The sequence below is a fragment of a genome, unplaced genomic scaffold (assembly GCF_019419815.1).
Source record: "Pyrus x bretschneideri cultivar Hongxiangsu unplaced genomic scaffold, Pyrus_bretschneideri_v1 Contig37, whole genome shotgun sequence".
Classification (NCBI taxonomy): domain Eukaryota; kingdom Viridiplantae; phylum Streptophyta; class Magnoliopsida; order Rosales; family Rosaceae; genus Pyrus; species Pyrus x bretschneideri.
Genome location: NW_025999690.1, coordinates 2,737,422 through 2,749,720, shown reverse-complemented (window position 1 = coordinate 2,749,720; position 12,299 = coordinate 2,737,422). Strand labels below are relative to the sequence as shown.

The 12,299-nt window shown below is 42.9% G+C and overlaps 1 pseudogene; it reads right to left on the bottom strand.

The window, feature by feature from the left end:
- Window positions 1-9,977: 9,977 nt before the first annotated feature.
- On the bottom strand, window positions 9,978-10,651 carry LOC125480899 (annotated as a pseudogene).
- Between the last annotated feature and the right edge of the window lie 1,648 nt (window positions 10,652-12,299).

Here is a 12,299-nt window from a genome sequence, read left to right as displayed (position 1 = left end):
CTAGAGGGTCAGAACAACAAGATAGCGATAAAGAATGAGATCCTCCAGAAGCAGTATGAGAAGCACTTCGGAATGCTCCATGAAGCTAGGCATACTCAAACACACGAACTTATCACTCCCGGGGAAGTCAACCATTACCTGGTGCCCCCCAACACGGGGGATCACCTACCTTCAACATGGATATCCTTAATAGGAAGCGAGTTACTCATCAAGGTGTTGATCAACATGAGACCTTTCTCAACCTAGCTGCTTCGACCCAAGGCAGGAGAAATGGAGGAAGGCACCTTCTTGCAGAAGGCGTAGAAGGATCAAAAGCCGTTTATCGTGACTGTCGGGACTTCCTGAGGCAACGTCGAGAAAACTCCATCCACATAAGCTCGAAGGTCAATGACCCAAGGGTTTCTGAAAGATTCGGTCCTCTTCCATGCCCTAAGACAACTGCCAATCTAGGGAATGAGCGATATGTCCTAGAGGAATATGAAGGTACGAGGGACTTGGGGGCGTTTCGATAGGCTCGCCCTAGAAATCAGTACAGTGAGTCTAAAGAAAAATCTCATGCTCTTGATCAGGCTTTCCTACTTTCAAGAGGAGATGAAGACTTACGGAAGAAGGATCTAGCAGTACCTGACTCCACTCAGGACCCCCTTGTCCTATAACTCCTTGAGGAAGTAAATAAGTTGAAGGTCGAACGTTAGGCCAAAATACCTGACTGGAACCAACCCAGGCCTGGCCCTCTTACAAGGAGGATCCTCGACACCCCCTTTCAAGCAAAGACAAAGCAGAAGCTTGGCTTACAACTCTACACTAGAAGGGAGGACTCGATTGAACACCTTAACCTCTTTGAGTCCACCATGGCATACCGGATGCACACTGACGATGAGCGATGTCTTTTCTTCCCATTTATCCTCTCTGGTGGAGCTCTGAATTGGTATTGCCGTCTTCCACCTGAGATGGTAGACTTATTTGAGGAACTAAGGAAACTGTTTGTCTCTCAACACATCTTCCAGACAAATCGCTTGCATTTTGCAGATGACTTGTACATTATTTGCCAGAAGTCGGACGAGTCATTACGAAAGTATGCCGGCCGCTTCAGCCATGAGTATTCTTGCTGCGCTAAGGCAGATGATAAGACCGCCTTTAAAGCCTTCACGGCAGGCCTATGCGACTGTTTCTTCAAGTACATGGTCAATGCTAACAATTGGAAGACTTACTCTGATGTGATGGCACAGGCTTACAACCATGCCTCCGCCGAGGCAAGGACATATCAAAGGAAACTCCCTACAGCCATCCCTAATCAGCAAATGGGAGTGGAAGCCAGATCTAACCGAATGAAAAGACCTCAACCTTCCAAATGGCAGTGACGCTTCCCCCTGCCTTACCTAATACCTCGCTAAGTCAACAAGCGTATCATTCTCAAAGTAAGAGGAAAGACTTTCATCATCACCAATCTCATTTTAATAAAAAGAGTAAGAGGCACTATCACGATAACCAAAGGTATCGCCACGATAATGCCCGCTTCAGGCAGTTAATGCAGTGGGCCAAGCACGTGTCAAGAAAGGTCATACCCCGAGGTATGAGACATACACACCTTTGAACGCCACATGCACGACCATTTACTTTAGTATAACTCACTTGATACCAAATCCAAGGCCAAGGGAGCCAGATTACAAGTCCACTGAAGAACACATGCATGTTTTGTGGTTACCACGAATATAATGGCCATGACGGCGAGAAATGTATCACCCTTCGTGATCATATTGAAGCTTTGGCACGTGAAGGAAAAATTGATCAATTTCTTCTTCACCCTCCAAGGGATGACCGCAATCAACACCAAGTGAATGTGATATATTCCATAAGCAGTGGCACACCCATATCTGAATCTTCCAACAAGGCCATGAAAAACAATGAACGAACTTTGAGGCCTGGCCACCAAGTGTTTCATGTGGAAGACATCATGGGAGGCAAGTATCAAAAGCCTAACTGGGATCCAATATGTTTCTACCCTGAGGAAGAAAGAGGTATCATCTATTCTCACAACGACCCACTGATCATGGAGGCTCATATAGCCAACTTTGACGTACAACGAATCCTGGTAGACACGGGGCCGTCGGTCAATATCATGTTTGCTAAAGCTTTCAGAACACTTAATGTAGCTGAACACTTGCTCGATCACTTAGTTTCTCCTCTGATAAGCTTCTCCGGTGACATCGTGAAACCTTTAAGGAGCATACACTTACCCTTCACCATTTGTACAGGCCCTTACACAACCACCATCACCACTAACTTCTTGGTGGTTGACTGCCCAACGGCATACAATGTCATTTTCTGGCGCACAGGCATCAATGATCTCAAAGCCATAGTATCTACACATATGTTATTGATGAAATTTCCAACCTCTCATAGCAACGATTACATCAGAGGAGATCAACTTAGTGCACGATCATGTTACAACACTTCAGTTAAGCAACAACACTTACATGTACCTAAAGAAACACTTTCTATAAATGACTAAGTTATAAAGACCAGCTCAGACAAAGCGAACTTGGATCTTCACGGTGGTAACAGTCAACCCGATGATCCTCGAGATGACTCTTTCACCCAGCAAGCACGACCTGCTGAAGAGTTAGAGAAGGTCTCTATCTCAAAAGATTATCCGGACCGCATAGTGAAGATTAACACCACTTTGTCACCACCCATTCGGTTGGCATTGATCTCTTTTTTGCAAGAGAACACTGAAGTCTTCGCCTGGTTATACGAAGACATGCCAGGCATCTCTCCTGATATCATCTGTCATCGCTTGAGTATTGATCCCAAGACCAAGCCGGTGAGACAGAAGCGAAGATCTTATGATGCTGAACGATACGAGGCAATGAAAGCAAAAGTTGAAAAACTCAAAAGCATAGGCTTCATCCGTGAAGTCAATTACCCAACGTGGGTAGCAAATGTGGTTCTTGTTAAGAAAAATCCGACCAAAGAAAGTCTCTTACTTCAAAAGATCTTGTAGAGAATGTGTGTCGACTACACCGACTTAAACAAAGGATGCCCGAAGGGTAGCTTTCCCCTTCCTCTCATTGATAGACTTATAGACTCTACAGCAAGGTGTGAACTTTTGATCTTCATGGATGCTTACTCAGGGTATAACCAAATCCTCATGAACCCTTCAGACCAAGAACACACGGCGTTTATTACTGACAGATGACTATATTGCTATAAAGTCATGCCATTCGGCCTAAAGAATGCAGGGGCGACTTATCAAAGATTAGTCAATTCAATGTTTGCTAAACAGATTGGGAAAAGCATGGAAGTTTATGTTGATGATATGTTAGTGAAAAGCAACCATACTGACCAACACATCGCCAACTTGTCTGAAACCTTCTCCATCTTAAAGAAGTATCGAATGAGGTTGAACCCTAACAAATGCGCTTTCGGCGTGAGCTCTGGAAAATTCTTGGGCTTCATGATTAGCCAATGAGGCATTGACACTAACCCCGAGAAGATCAAAGCAATCATGGACATGAAAGAACCAATAACATCAAAAGACATCCAGAGCCTTACTGGCAAGATGGCAACCTTGACCATGTTCATCTTTTAGGCCACAGACAAATGTGCTCCTTTTTTCAAAGCATTTAAGGGAAGTAAAAAGTACATTACGTGGACTGATGAATGTGCCAAAGCATTTAAGAACCTTAAGGAGTACATGAGTAAAGCCCCTTTGCTTTCCAAACCTGAAGTTGGCGACACCTTAATTGTCTATCTGTCTGTCTCGGCTTCAGCAATTAGTTCCGTCCTCATTTGTAAGGATGATAGTATCGAACGACCTGTTTATTATGCTAACAAGGCTCTACAAGATGCTGATACATGATACTCCAACATTGAGAAATTAGCTCTAGCATTAGTCATGTCTGCTCGGAAACTTCGCCCCTACTTCCAAGCACACTCCATCATCATGCTTACCAATCACCCTCTTCGACAAATACTTCAGAGTCCTGACACTTCGGGGCGAATGATCAAATGGGCGATAGCACTGGGAGAGTTTGAGATCTCCTACCACCCAAAACCAGCTGAGAAAGGCCAAGCAGTTGCAGATTTCATCGCCGAATTCACTTATCCTGTTAACATTTATCCTATACCTGAGACAGTGGCTTCATCACCCCCAGAAGCCAGGAAGGTAGAACCAACACTCCAAGTATGGACTCTATATGTTAATGGCTTATCCAACCAACAGGGCTGTGGAGCAGGACTAGTCCTGACTACACCTGACAAAGTGGCAATGGAGTATGCTATTCGCTTCAAATTTAAGGCGTCAAACAATGAGGCCGAGTATGAGGCCCTTTTAGCAGGCTTATGTTTGGCCAAACACTTTGGAGTTAAACAAATTAATATCTTTAGTGACTCTCAATTGCTGGTTAACCAGGTCACGAACAACTTTGACGCTAAGGATAACTCCATGGCAGCATATCTTGCGCAAACGCAGCTTTTGCTCAAACACTTCCACTACTAGATCACCCAAGTCCCACGAGCGGCAAACAGTCAAGCAGATGCTTTGGCTCACTTCGCCTCAGCAGTGGAAGACAAGATTGGGAGAAAAATTCATGTCGAATAGTTGGCAGCACCAAGCACCATGGTCGCAGAAGTGTACAACTTGCAACAGGGGGATAGCTGGATCACCCCGATTTATAAATTCCTTGCTCATGGCACCCTCCCAAATGATAAAGTCCAAGCTAAGCAGATTCGATACAAGTCTACCCGCTACCTGATCATTAATGACCAACTCTACAAGCGAGGTTTTAACCTACCGTACTTACAGTGCCTCACATCTGCCAAAGTGGAAATTGTCATTCGAGAAATACATGAAGGAGTCTGCGGTGCTGGATCTCGATCCCTAGCACACAAAGCTTTTCGCCAAGGATATTACTGGCCAACACTCCATCGAGATGCCATCAGAATATCCCGCTCATGTGATAAGTGTCAACGCTACGCAACTATTCATCATTCCCTTCTCGAGCCTCTTACTCCTATAATTAACCCTTGGCCCTTCGCCCAATGGGGACTTGATTTGATCGGCCCAATGCCTGCAGGGAAGGGCAAGGTCTGCTATGCAATCGTTGCAGTTGACTACTTTACAAAGTGGGCTGAAGTAGAACCCTTGACAACCATTATTGAGGCAAAAATAGAAGACTTCGTATGGAAGAACATCCTTTGCAGATTTGGCATTCCTAAAGCGACAGTCACGGACAATGGGCGACAGTTCAATAACAAAAAGTTCAAGATGTTCTGTTATAAGTTCAACATCAACTTATGTTTTGCCTCCCCAGCTCATCCCTAGTCTAACGGACAAGTTGAGGCCATCAACAAAATAATTAAGCGCACTTTGAAAACCAGCTTGAACAAAGTTAAAGGATGTTGGCCAAAATTTGTACCCCAAGTTCTTTGGTCATACTGCACTTCATATCGGACTTCAACAAAAGAAACTTTATTCTCACTTATCTTGGGTACAGAGGTCGTTGTCCCAGTTGAGCTTAAGCAAGCAACGTTCTGAGTCCAGAACTACATGCAAAGTGAAAATGACAAACAACTAACCCTCAACTTGGATCTAGTCGAGGAACACAGAAACCAGGCTCACTTGAGGAATGTCACCTACAAGCAGTGCATTTCCAACTACTATGACTCAATAGTCAAACCTCGCTCTTTCAAATTGGGGGACTAGGTATTGAAGAAAAGACTACTCTGCGACAGAGTTCCGAGTGAAGGCACGCTAAGCCCAAATTGGGATGGACTGTTCGAAGTTATTGGCATCAGTCGCCCTGGTTCCTACAAGCTCAGGAGCTTCGATGGCAAGACCCTTGGCCATCCATGGAATGCTGATCATTTGAAGTACTATTACAAGTAAACTCACACTATACAAATGTTGAGCTACGACCATTCGACATCCTATGTAATAAAGGCCATTTGGCATCAATTCAATAAAGAGGTGACTTAAACAACTTGGTCCTAACTCCCTTAATCCCTATCACTGAAACGCTCAGGTTTGAAGCTTCAACACGAATGCTTACAACATGAAATAAAATCGAAGTATATGTCAACATGACATATATCCACACAAGGGATCTATTCAAACATAGCCAAACATTTATCAATGATAGTACAAATACTTGGCAATTAACATCAAAATGCACAGTACAAGGTTGCAAACATACGCAAACAAAAAACCATCAGCCTTATAACATGGCACATGCCATACAAACAACAAACTAGTACATCCAGAGTACATGGCACATACCATACAAACAACAAACTAGTACATTCAAAGTACATGCAGAAAAAGAGTGCATTATGAGTCATCCTCATCTGAGGCCGAACCCCTGGCAATATCACTTCTGCGTTTCAACCGCATCGCCATCGCCACCATCATCGGTATCTCCAGAACCATCCTCACTCTCCTAAGACTGCCCACCGACACTAGCCTCATTATCAGAGTCATCTTCACTATTAGGATCAACTGTGAGGACAAAGGCTTCACCTCTTTATCGGTACTCATCCATCTCATCACGGTATTTTCGGATAATGCTTCCATTATCGTAACGTTCAAGGACAGCCATTCATTTCCTTTTCTCAAAATTAGCCACCCGGATGCAGTGAGGTTTAAAAGCATCGTGAAAGGCCTGGGAACCTAAGAACTCCTACATGGCAGCGTTCCTCTCAGTTAGGATACTCTTCTTTAGCTTAAAAACTTCAACCAAGGCATTATCCAACTCCCCTTTAACCTTGGAAACTTCGAGGATAGTTGTCTCAAACTGTTTCCCAGTCCCCTCCAGTTATTTCTTGAGCCTCACGTTCTCACCATTTCGCCTCTTCAAACTATCAAAGTGTTGATCTTTGAACCGGATGGCCTCAGCCAAAGCTTTGCTTGTTTTTCTGGCGTCATTCACAAGCTAGTTATTCTCTTTAAACTTTGCCTTGTACCGCTCGACTTCTCGTAATCTGTCATCATACTCAGTCATGACCTACATGACAAGATGATCGTCACTACCAAGAAAATGAGGGAAGAAAATAAAGAAATGACAGAATAACACTTACATAAGAAGATAACCTCATTATCCGGTCATGATCTGATTCATTCTCATGTAGCGGCTCAACAAGCTCATCAACAGTGGATCGACGTCCTGCCAGGCAATTATTGACATACCTAAAACTACTTGGCTGCATGGCAACCTTCAAATCTTATGACTGGAGCTAGGGTCACCTTCTTGGTCAGTGGATGCCATGGTTGGAGGAAATATGGGATCGATGGTAGGAAGAGGAGGCAACAATCGTCTCTCCTCCCCTGCAACTATGGCAGTAGCACACGTGATAGCCTCAGCTTCAGCTCTCTTTGAGGCAGTAATCTTGAGGACCTCCTATTGTGACTTAGGTCTAGGGGTTGGCCTTACCCGGTGTTTACGAGCTCCTTTGTGAAACAAAATGTCATCTACGAGAACTAACATTGGTGTTTTCCCTTTCTTGGTGCTAGTCCTCCCTTTCTTGCTCACTTTCTCCACTAAATAAGAAAAATCAAAGTAAAGAATACAACTCTGTAAAAGAAAGAGGGGGCAAAATGAATGATATAACTTACTTGCTCATCTCTGGCACTTCGATACCAAGGGCTGGAAACCGTACCTTCGAAACAAAGGTCATAGCTTGCCCAAATGTATATCCTCTTTAGGCACTCTTAACACATTCTCTACATCAGCCAGCTCCTATCCGGACAATTTAATGTTGCCTCGCGTCACTGCATTAAGGAAAATGTCAGACGCAAGAAGAAATCACAACAAATAGCAAACAGTGCGAACAATGGATACATTACAACCTACAGTCTGGAAGTGAGTAAGAACACGTCGCTCAGGCATGACACCTCTAACATGCTCCCAATCATTATAAAGAAAGCACCAACAATTTTTCCAAGTGCAGTATACCTTTTTCTTACCAAAGACAATATGCTCTCTCTCACTCCGACATGCACACTCGGCATACCCAGGGCATGCTTTCACTGGGCGCATCTTATAGCAGTAGCGCCACTGATGGAAGGAAGGCTCACCTAACCCACATTCCATCCAAATAATATAAAACCCAATCAAGGTACCCCAAAAACCAGGATTGAGTTGCCCAGACACATATCCAATGAAAGATAGCATCCGTTGCAACCAAGGGTGCAAAGGCAACTTCACCCCTAAGGTCAATAATATTTGGGTATAGAACGTAACATGACCCTTGGGCGGTTCAGAGGGCAATTCTTCATGATGTACCAAACGTATTCCTACACTGCAGGGGATACAACATGACTACCTTAGGGCCTCAAGCTGCCTTTCGCTAACTAACAAGTTTTTCTCTAAAAAGTCTGCTGTGAACTCAGAGCGAAATATGGGTATGGCATCAAAAACAACCCCCTTACCCACTGACATGAAGGAGGAAAAACCAATATTGGCTAAGGTTTGACAATTGCGAAAATCATCCAAAGTTTCTTTGGTACAAGACTCCAACAAAGGCCATGAAGACTCCAACATTGCAAGCCTAAACCTAGAGCTAGAGCTAGGGAAGCCCTCATCATTAGGACTTCCAGACTCTGACATCTACAACAAATAGAAACAAACTCTATCACTACATGAAAGATCAAAACATAAGGAAGTTCCTAGGGCATGAAGAAAAGCTCAATCAGTTCATCATGTTCTTAACCAAATACATGAACATTCAAACAATTTAACAAGAATGAAAGCATGCGATCTAGTGGAGAAGACTACCAACTTGAAGATGGTGCAAAACAATGTCGGAATCCCTCTCAACTAGAGAACACTTTGTCTTCCAAAATTACTACAAAATGAGCAAACGAAGGCAAGGTAAAGAGTGGAGACTTATCCTTCTTATATAAGTTCAACAGGACCAAAGAAATTCAAAATTCAAATTCAAACCATAAGAAAGCCCCACATGGAAAGTCTTCAAACTTCCACAAGCTAGGGAGTTTCAAACTTCAAATTTTCTGTTCCCCCCATTCCCAAATAAAAAAATAAAAAAATAAAAAAAATTCCAAAAAAAAAGGAGGGGGAACACAACAACTTCATCAATGGAAGACAACAACAATTCTCAAAAGCTTCACACACTCTTGATCAAGATAGTGTGAAGCAAAATCAATTTATGGTGCCTAACAAAGCTTCAATACAAAAGCTTCAACACAAAAGCTTCACCTACAAAGCTTCAACACAAGAGCTTCACCTACAAAGTTTCAACACAAGAGTTTCACCTACAAAGCTTCAACACAAAAGCTTCACCTACAAAGTTTCAACAGAAAAGCTTCACCTATAAAGTTTAAACACAAAAACTTCAACACAAAAGCTTCACCTACAAAGCTTCAACACAAAAGCTTCAACACCAAAGCTTCAACACAAAAGCTTCACCTACAAAGCTTCACCCATTAAAAAAAAAATTATTTTCGAAAATTCAAAAATTCGAAAAAAAAAAAAAAAAGAGCCTAAGCTTCCCCTTCTTTGGGCCTAACAACTTTCATACCAAATATATATGAAGGAGAAGTTTTGGGCAACCACTTAGAAAAGAAAATGGTAAGTTTTGTTTGGAAAATTGGCTATTAGCAAGACACCTCCTTCGTCAACTCCCTCGACCGGAGACTTGGGGGACTCCTACCATATACTACTGCACCTTGGTATTCGGAAGGTTCACGCTTACTCAGTGACTTGGATTTTTCAAGTCCCCAACCGAGAAGTTTTCCTCACTTAGGAAATTAAGGGAGCATTATTTCAACCTACAGGATCCACCCACGAAGTTTCAACGTGCAAACTTCAACAAAAGAAAAAATTCAAAGAACTTAGTGAAGGATGCCTCAGTGTATTTAACACAACACATTGAATGAGTAAAGCTTATTTATTGATATCTTCGATAAATTACAAATGCGTGCATACACATGAATCAAAATAAACAAACAGGATGGGGCTTCACAAAGGTTGCTCAGGAGAAGTCTCAACACTCGGCAAAGCCTTAGAAATAAAAGGCACCGAAGGATGGTCATTTGGAGCCTCAGTACTGGGCAGAACCCCAGAAAAAGAAGGCACCAGAGGTTGATCATTTGGAGCTTCAGTACGTGGTACGGCCCCAGAAGACAAAGGCAATAAATGCCTTTCGAACAAACTCACAAACCTCTGATGATCACTTAGAATCTGACCCTCGAATTCCTGTAACTGGTCAAGATTTCTCTTCATGTTTGTAGCATAGCTATGTGCGAGCATGTGCAACTGTTTATTCTCGTGCTTAAGCCCTCTGATCTCCTGTTTGAGACTTATCACTTCAACCGCCAACGATTCAACTTGGCGGGTTCGAGCAAATAGGCGTTGGGCCATATTAGACACTGAACCCGCACATTGAACACTGAGAGCCAGAGAATCCTTAACAGCCAACTCATTGGACCGTTTGGAAAGTAGTCTATTGTCTTTAGGAGTGAGAAGATTCTTAACCACCACTGCAGTGGTCATGTCATTCTTCATCACAGAGTCCCCGATGGTAAGGGACCAGTATGAAATAAGAATGATGGGCGCCATATGTTATCTTGAAGAGACATGGCTACCTCTTCCATAGCATTCAAGTCCAAACGACAGTCAGACAGGCTAGACATTTTCAGAAAGGATGAAGAAAAAATGAGGTACAGTAAATCTCAGAAGTATGAAAATAAGGGAAGAATTCCTACAAGCAATAACTTTCTAAACGTACTCCTTGAACTTGATTGGTGCCCTTATAAAAGAAAGAGCCGGATCTTCAACATGGCTGCTTGTTCAAAAATCGAAGAGGCACCACTCTCCGAATTTCGAGAAGTGGATTTCCTAAGTTAAAATTTATTAGCAATCTTCACATGTGACATCAGTTCCTCAGATACCAAGGATAACTTTGCTAAAGAACTCTGACAAAGTTAAGACAGGTAAATTTTGAAGGCCCAGTTACCCTACTATTACCCATAAGGATAAAGGAACAGCACCACTGCTTGATAACTGGAAAATCCTTATGTGTGTCAACCTCCGTGCTCCGTGGCAAAAACAGACTTGCAAAAATGCCCAACCTTTCTTCACATCTGAGAAAACACTCCCAACAAGATTGCTTGCTCAGAAATCGAAGAGGCACCGCTCTCTGAATCTCGAGAACCAGATCCCCAGTAAGATTGTTTGTTCCGAAAATCGAAAAGACACCGCTCTCCGAACTTCGAGAGCCAGATTTGCTTGGATAAAATTTGTCTACAATCTTCACACGCAACATTAGCTTTCTGGATACCATAGACCACTCTTTCAAAGTGCTTTGACAAAATTAAAACACGTGAACCTTACAGCAACCACTACATTGTTCTGATCGACAAGGGTAAAGGAACAATATTACTACTCGCTGTTGGGACAATTCCTATATATGTCGACCTTCATCCTCTACAGCCAGGCAGACCTGCCAAAAAAATGCTCAACCCTTCCTCACATTTGAAATGGCACTCCCAATCTAGCCTTTCGAAATACTCCGTTTTCTTCCCCCTCAATAATGCCTCTGCCAACCAGCCACATCAAAGCAAGAATATCTCATATCATCAGGGTTGAAAGCAAGAGTATCACATATCATGCTTTTTCGCTATCTTTTCCCTTGCCCTTGCTCTTACCTGCAAGATAAGGATAAAGAGAGCAATCAACCAGCACAAATGGCAGTCAGTCCACAAGGAGCATTCAAGTCCAAATGGCAGTCAGTTTCTGACTGTACCTGAACCCCTTGCTTGATTACTTACCTAGCATTGCTCTCGAGTATTCATCTTCAACGTCTTGTGCGTCTAGAGAATATACCACATCTACCCGGGGAATAGATAGGGCAAGTGAAAATGATACAAAGAAGCATGTGGAGACAAGCGCAATAGAACACGTGCCAATTCATCTACTACTTTGTCAAAAGCAAGAATATCCCATATCATGCTTTTTCCCTATCTTTTCTTTTGCCCTTGCTCTTACCTGCAAGACAAGGAGAAAGAAAGCAATCAGTCGGAACCTGAAATCAAACTTCCGATCTAGAACTGATTGCCCGAACTTTTGCCTGGGTGCTTACCTTACATTGCTCTCGAGTACTCATCATCGCTGAGAAGTAATGTTCTGAAAGACCATTTAAATGCAAAGGTTGCATTCCACTCCTGCATTGGGAGGCAGATACTGCAAAAGATTGAAACAGAAGGTTCAACAACAAGCTGGAACAGATCACTACAGCACGACGCCCTTCCTGTAGAATCGCACAATTCAGATGGAGAAGTC